Raw genomic sequence first — 8,223 nt, 5'->3', positions numbered from 1 at the left:
CTTCATTCAAACTGAAAAAATCTCTTCAGAAACAAAACATTTAGTGGTTACGAGCTGAACCAGCAATTTTCTTGTTTGTGGACTGTTTGATGGTTTTGGTTCATCTGTTCTGAATATTTCAGTCTTGTTCTGTTCAAAAGGGTTAATTTGTTTAATCTGAGTGAGATTAATATCTCAGACACTGATGGCTGTAAACTCAACTTTTATCTTACTCTATAATGATGAAAACTCTGTGTGTGTGTGTGTGTGTGTGTGTGTGTGTGCGTGTGTCTGTGTGTCTGTTCCATGTTTTTCTCCTCACTGACTTGGTCAATCCATGTGAAATTTGGCACAGTGGTAGAGGGTCATGGGAGGATGCCAATGAAGCAATATTACATCAATTGGCCAAAGGGGGGCGCTATAGCAACCCATTGAAATGTCAAACTTTGAATGGGCATATCTCATGCCCCGTATGTCGTAGAGACATGAAACTTTGCACAGAGATGCCTCTCCTCATGAGGAATACATTTGCCTCAAGAACCCATAACTTGCGCTTATATAGATTTTCCGCCATTTTGAATTTTTTGAAAAACACTTCAAATGGATCTCTTCCTAGGAAGTTTGAGCGACCTGCATGAAACTGGGTGAACATAATCTAGGGACCAATATCTAAAGTTCCCTCTTGGCAAAAGTTGGAAAACTTACTAAAACTGAGCTTCTATAAGGCAATGAATATTGCGGAGGGCGTGGCTCATCACATAAAGGTGTATAACATCTCAAGGGTTTCACCCATCACCACGCAACTTTGTAGGCATATGACCACACATAATCTGAGGGGACCCCTCCATTATTGAGCCCATCAAACAAAATGGGGGCGCTAGAGAGCTAATTTCTGATCTAGGCCTAACCTCCATATGGATTTTTACTAAACTTGGTAGATATGTAGAACAGGACGCCTCAAGGTGACTGGAGAAATTTAACTCTAATTGGCAACTGGGTGGCGCTATAACAACAGAAAAATGCTTCAAAATGGCTAAAATGCGACCGATCGCTGTGGCTCCCCCTGTGGACCAATGTTGGTGTTGTTTTCTAATGTTTGGTATGACTAAGTCATGGTATGGTATGCTGTACATAATCACAGAAACTGTCAGTGTGTCATTCTGTCAGCCAGTCATTCTGTCTGTCCCACGTTTTTCTACTCACTGACGTGGTCAATCTATGTGAAACTGCACATAGGCATTGAGGACTGGCATAGGTAGAAGGTGACAAAGCTACCAATGGCTATGGCCTAGTACAGTATATGAACCAACCAATCAGAAATGTATCAATAAGCACTGAAATAATCATTTTAACAGAAACAGTTAGGTACAGAGGAGAAAATGAGTCTTCAGAGAAATAAACAGACTTCACCTGTTAACCTGAGGTCTGGACCACGAAGCAGGATTTGGAGTCAGCGAGGTCACTTCAGGGTTAACTCTGGGTCTCAGTCCTATGAAGCTGGTTCTCTTTTCATTGTGATAAATCACCATGGTAACTGATGATGTCACTCATCATTAACAGCCCCGCCTCTTTCACATGAACGTGCTGGTGGCTGATAGGAAAACCCAGAGTTGACTGAACTAGTTCATAACAGCTCTGTAGCAGCAGTTATCCAGACGCTGGATGTGACGGGTGAGTCAGAGCAGAGGAGGAGGAGGTATCCTGGGGAAGATGAACTGCTTTCACAGTACTGAGGCCTCTGGTGATCATGGCTGCTGTTCTGGTGCAGCAGAGGTCTGATTTTCTTCTGCAGAGCAGCGAGCTGGAAACTGTCCATCTGGACCTCCTCCTGCCTCAGCAGCGCCTCCTGCTGGTGAAGCTCCACCTGACAGAGGAGACCACAGTCTGAGGTAAACACACTCAGAGTCAGAAATAAAATGCCATGTGTGCTGAGCAGAGGCTTCCAGCTTTAATGTGTTTGTTTCATGGACCTAAAATCATTTGTTCATATTTTAACGTCCAGTGGCGTCTAGCAGTGAGGATTACAGATTACAACCAGCTGTAACTTGCTCTCCAACATGATAAAATGTCTCTATCTAGAGTCAGTGTTTGGTTTGTCCGCTCTGGGCTACTGTAGAAACATGGCAGTGCAGCATGGTGATCTCTGTAGGCCAGGACCTGCTCCCTGTGTAGATATGAACGTCTCATTGTGAGGGAACGAAAACACAGTGATTCTTATTTTCAGCTGATTAAACACTAAAGAAAACAGAGTGATTCTATTCACTTTAAATCAGACACACTGGAGCTTTGTTTGTTTCCTCTGCAGCTGTTTAAAGCTATAAAAACATGGATCAAGGAAGTACGGAGCCCCTGTGGTGACATTGAATAAAAAAATAATAATGCGTGGGCACGAGATAATAATGGGTGCCCACGAGACAGTTAATGCGTGGCCACAAGATAATAACGCGTGGCCATAAGATAATGACGTGTGCCCACGCGACAGCTAATGTGTGGCCACGAGTTAGTTAATGCGTGGCCACAAGATAATAACGCGTGCCCACGAGACAGTTAATGCGTGGCCACAAGATAATAACGCGTGGCCATAAAATAATGACGTGTGCCCACGCGACAGCTAATGCATGGCCACGAGTTAGTTAATGCGTGGCCACGAGACAGTTAATGCGTGGCCACAAGATAATAACGCGTGGCCAGGAGATAATAACGCGTGCCCATGAGACAGTTAATGCGTGGCCACGACAGTTAATGCGTGGCCACAAGATAATAACGCGTGGCCAGGAGATAATAACGCGTGCCCACGAGACCGTTAATGTGTGGCCACGAGATAGTTAATGCGTGGCCACAAGATAATAACGCGTGGCCAGGAGATAATAACGCGTGGCCAGGAGATAATAACGCGTGCCCACGAGACAGTTAATGCGTGGCCACAAGATAATAACGCGTGCCCATGAGATAATAATGGGTGCCCACGAGACAGTTAATGCATGTCCACAAGATAATAAGGCGTGGCCAGGAGATAATAACGCGTGGCCAGGAGATAATAACGTGTGCCCACGAGACAGTTAATGCGTGGCCACAAGATAATAACGCGTGCCCACGAGACAGTTAATGCATGTCCACAAGATAATAAGGCGTGGCCAGGAGATAATAACGTGTGCCCACGAGACAGTTAATGCGTGGCCACAAGATAATAACGCGTGCCCACGAGACAGTTAATGCGTGGCCACAAGATAATAACGCGTGCCCATGAGATAATAATGGGTGCCCACGAGACAGTTAATGCGTGGCCACAAGATAATAACGCGTGCCCATGAGATAATAATGGGTGCCCACGAGACAGTTAATGCATGTCCACAAGATAATAAGGCGTGGCCAGGAGATAATAACGCGTGCCCACGAGACAGTTAATGCATGTCCACAAGATAATAAGGCGTGGCCAGGAGATAATAACGCGTGCCCACGAGACAGTTAATGCATGTCCACAAGATAATAAGGCGTGGCCAGGAGATAATAACGTGTGCCCACGAGACAGTTAATGCGTGGCCACAAGATAATAACGCGTGCCCACGAGACAGTTAATGCATGTCCACAAGATAATAAGGCGTGGCCACAAGATAATAACGCGTGCCCACGAGACAGTTAATGCGTGGCCACAAGATAATAACGCGTGCCCACGAGACAGTTAATGCGTGGCCACAAGATAATAACGCGTGCCCATGAGATAATAATGGGTGCCCACGAGACAGTTAATGCATGTCCACAAGATAATAAGGCGTGGCCAGGAGATAATAACGCGTGCCCACGAGACAGTTAATGCATGTCCACAAGATAATAAGGCGTGGCCAGGAGATAATAACGTGTGCCCACGAGACAGTTAATGCGTGGCCACAAGATAATAACGCGTGCCCACGAGACAGTTAATGCATGTCCACAAGATAATAAGGCGTGGCCACAAGATAATAACGCGTGCCCACGAGACAGTTAATGCGTGGCCACAAGATAATAACGCGTGCCCACGAGACAGTTAATGCGTGGCCACAAGATAATAACGCGTGGCCAGGAGATAATGACGCGTGGCTAGGAGATAATAACGTGTGCCCACGAGACAGTTAATGCGTTGTCACGAGACATTTAATGCATGGCCACAAGATAATAACGCGCGCCCAAGCGACAGCTAATGTGTGGCCACGAGATAGTTAATGCGTGGCCACAAGATAATAACGCGTGGCCAGGAGATAATGACGCGTGCCCACGAGACAGTTAATGCGTTGTCACAAGATAGTTAATGCATGGCGACAAGATAATAACGCGTGGCCAGGAGATAATAACGCGTGCCCACGAGACAGTTAATGCGTGGCCACAAGATAATAACGCGTGGCCAGGAGATAATAACACATGCCCACGATATAGTTAATGCGTGGCCACAAAATAATAACGCGTGGCCAGGAGATAATAACACATGCCCACGAGACAGTTAATGCGTGGCCACAAGATAATAACGCGTGGCCAGGAGATAATAACACATGCCCACGATATAGTTAATGCGTGGCCACAATATAATAACGCGTGGCCAGGAGATAATAACACATGCCCACGATATAGTTAATGCGTGGCCACAAAATAATAACGCGTGGCCAGGAGATAATAACACATGCCCACGAGACAGTTAATGCGTGGCCACAAGATAATAACGCGTGGCCAGGAGATAATAACACATGCCCACGAGACAGTTAATGCGTGGCCACAAGATAGTTAATGCGTTGCCACCAGATAATTCACCTTCAGTAGTGGGATGTCTATATGGAGCAGAGTGATGCTGTTTATCATTCATGAATAAAGGTAATTATAGTCTGCTTTTGTATTCAAGAGTAGCTATGTTGTTATTGTCATGGCGAGTGTAATGTCAATAATGATGCTATGACGGGCTGGAGGAGCTTACGTCTACGTGAAGCCGGACATGTCACTGTTGGTAATGCTAAATGAAAGAGGGAAGGATCTCTTAATACTTTCAGAGGCGGGCTACTCTTGGAGCTAGGCTATTAATTCGCCAGGTACAGTATAGTTCACACGTCTATGGCCTTGGCGACCCACTGTATATGTAGGCCTAAACTTGATTAGTCCCTTACTAGCATCCTTAGATCGACACCTGCATTGGCTCATGTTGCACAGGGACAGTGCACAGTGCAGATGTGACAGATGGAATAATGTGCCTGGGGCTCAGCTGAAGTAGAGTAACATTTGGTTTTTCATATTGATATCTCATATCCTAATATTTGAATAGTTACATGTTATGTAAATACAGCATGGAGGTCAGTTGCAGTTAGTAAGACAACAACAATATTTTGTGTTTTCTTATGTTTTTATGGTCAAGGAGTCATTCTGTTAGCAGCATTAGTAGTTACCAGAGGGATCAAGTAGATCCATTCAATCATTTCATACAATCTGAATGAAGTTTGTCTTCTTTCTTCTTTCACTCAAATACTCCCTTTCAGGTAGGCCTACGAGTCCCTCATTGCAGTGCTGAATTGAGTGTGTTAGGTGGATGCATACAGTATGTGATCAGGGAACTATTTGTAATATGGTATGTTTGTGTATCCTGAAGTAATGAAGTTTAGATAAGATAAAGCTGATGCTAGCGTCGTTAACATGTGTAATGCTGACCATACGTTGTCAGTGGAATAGTAACGTTAGTAATTTGTTGCCGTGGGAAAACTGCTAGATCGTGTTGTGGTGTGTAGATTATTGTACATTTATGTTAACTGAAATAATTGCATTAATTAATTAGTGAGCTGTTATAAATGGTGAGTTGCGATTTGTTATCAGTAGAAGTAAGCCAAGTTACAGTGTATTTTGTGAAATGCTGTAGGCTATTCTGCACTAGAAGTCATGTTTACTTTATTGCTGGCATCCAAAGTTGTTTACTTAAGGAGAGTGCTACAAAATAGACATGTTAAATTACCAGTTTAGCTGTAATTTAGCTAACATTTTCAATCTTAATATTTCAGTTTAGTCTTGATGTACAATACGTAGCCTAATGTTTCAGGTCGGTATTCAGTGGTAATTGTATAAATTGTGACTGTACAGTATGTGGTTACCATGTCTATTCAGTCAATACATACATGACCTGAAGGAAGTTTGTCTACTCTTCTTTCGCTCAAATACTCCCTTTTCAGGGTGTTTATACAGACACACAATGTAAAGGAAGAATGTGATCTAACAGACCCAAACAGTGACACTGTAGAGTCAGCAGGAACTAGGCCAATCACCTACCAGTGAAACAGATTTTCATGAGACTACTTTGTGATTCTGTCATGTTTATGTTAAATTTCATAAGATTTTTTATTATTACAGAATCATTTTTCTGTCATATCTGTAAATTGTTAAATTTGGATGTTTCTAAAGGCTACATATGAAATGGAGAGAGAGGAAGACGCCTTCCTGCAGTTTCTGCGGGACCGTGGAATTCAAGAAGAAATCATAAAAAAACTACAAAATGACAAGGTGAGCTATTCTTCCCCCAGATGTTGAAACTATACAATTAAGAATGTCCTGCAATGGTTAATTGTCATACCTTAGACTTATAAACATAGTCTACATAATTAAATATATAGTGTTTTAATTCAGCTTCACATGGTCACACCCACAGTCCGCCTTAAGGTGAAGAGATCCTATTTTAACCCAAAATAGCCTAATTTATAGTATATACCTAGTTTATATGAATATTACTAGGATTTTCTGTATGTTTTGCTGAACATTTTTCTTGTTAATGGTAATTGTTCACCTTATACCTTATCAACAATGTTCACAGGAAGTAGAAGCTCTAACACAGTAACAAGTTTCAGTCTATATAGCCAGTCGTTTGAACAATCATGTAGGTTAGTTGTATTTGTAAATTGCAGTTATTGATTAACAATGTCATAAACATTTCACATTTACTAAACAAACCTGTGACTCAATAAACCTATAAATATTTGCATTGATTCTGTGGATTAATGAACCCCAGTAAGCTTTGTTGCAATATCAATGTACCGTGTCTCAGTCCAGTGAGGAAAATTTTGACTGTTTAATGAATTATTAGATGTGTCAAGTGTCTTAAAGAAATAGTTCACTTTGGGCGAAATTTCAAGTCTCAGGAAGCCCCGAGATGCCAAGTTGACTTGAAAAGACCCCATGCATACCATGTTTTTAGCCAAAATCTTCACTGTAGCTGTCAGATAGCTTGCGCTCTTTACTTTCATGTTCAGCTCAATGGATAAAGTGAAGATTCTGGCTAAAAACATGGTGTGAATGAGGTCTTTTCAAGTCAGCTTGGCATCGCGGGGCTCCCTAAGACTTGGGCTTTCACCCAGAAGTAAACTATTCCTTTAAGCTAGTTCCTGCTGTAAACCTTGAAATAGTTAAAAAAAAAAAGAAGGTAAAATACATTTCATATCCCACAACAAGAATCTGTAGAAAAAAGACTGATTGTCATGTGAAGCTTATCGAGCTCTTTAATTTAAAAATATATGACTGCCATAGAATTAAAAGATTTCCCTAACACATGGTGGTATAGCCAAGAGGAAAGGTTTGCTGGTGTTGCTTAAGTTTTGTACTAAAATAAAAAAAAATCAGTCTGAACTAAGCCTGTGTACACAAGGATAATCTAATTTAAATCATTATTTATGTAGAATTTGTTGGTGCTGGTGCAAAATAATTTCTGAGTCTTTCATTGCATTTTTAGGAGGCATAGAACAACCTTCACGTTTTTCTGTGATGGTTAAATTTGCTAAATAATTTGGCTCCCAAGTTGTCTTTAATAGAAAACAAAAATCTTGATGTCTCTTTTGCAGATTGATTCTTCAGTAATTCCACTGATGTCTGAACAGGATCTGTCAAAGTACATCCCACTTTATGGAGACAGATTGGCAGCTGTTGCCTTCTGTCGCAACACTCATTGTTCAGATCCAGACACATCCAGGAGAAGTCAGCTGCTTGAAAGAATAAGAGCAAAGGTCTGTGTTCCAGATAGCAAGGCTGTTAAAAGAGCAGTGTCTTCAGAGAAATTAAAGGGGAATAAAAATGCAAAAAGACAGGCAAGGAGGCTAGAAATTGGATGGATGAACTTCAGCGAAAAAGAAAATAAGTTCAAACAGGTACGAACTGTGAAGGGAGGTGGAACCAGGCATGTCAGTGTTGACAGATACACTACAGTTAGAGAGGTCCAAGAAATGGCAGAATCACTTTTTTTCCCAAATGGGGCCTTCAAGT

General features: G+C 42.1%; 1 long non-coding RNA gene across 1 annotated transcript; it reads left to right on the top strand.

Moving 5' to 3' along the window:
• Positions 1–244: 244 nt before the first annotated feature.
• LOC144462570 (uncharacterized) lies at positions 245–8,012 on the top strand. The gene is made up of 3 exons (XR_013490826.1): positions 245–1,868; positions 6,379–6,477; positions 7,806–8,012. It is a non-coding gene; the product is annotated as an uncharacterized LOC144462570 (long non-coding RNA).
• The last annotated feature ends 211 nt before the right edge of the window (positions 8,013–8,223 follow it).

This window comes from Epinephelus lanceolatus, chromosome 3, assembly GCF_041903045.1.
Source record: "Epinephelus lanceolatus isolate andai-2023 chromosome 3, ASM4190304v1, whole genome shotgun sequence".
Classification (NCBI taxonomy): Eukaryota; Metazoa; Chordata; class Actinopteri; order Perciformes; family Serranidae; genus Epinephelus; species Epinephelus lanceolatus.
Note: the sequence above shows the minus strand (reverse complement) of the source record. Positions and strands in the feature narration are given on the sequence as shown.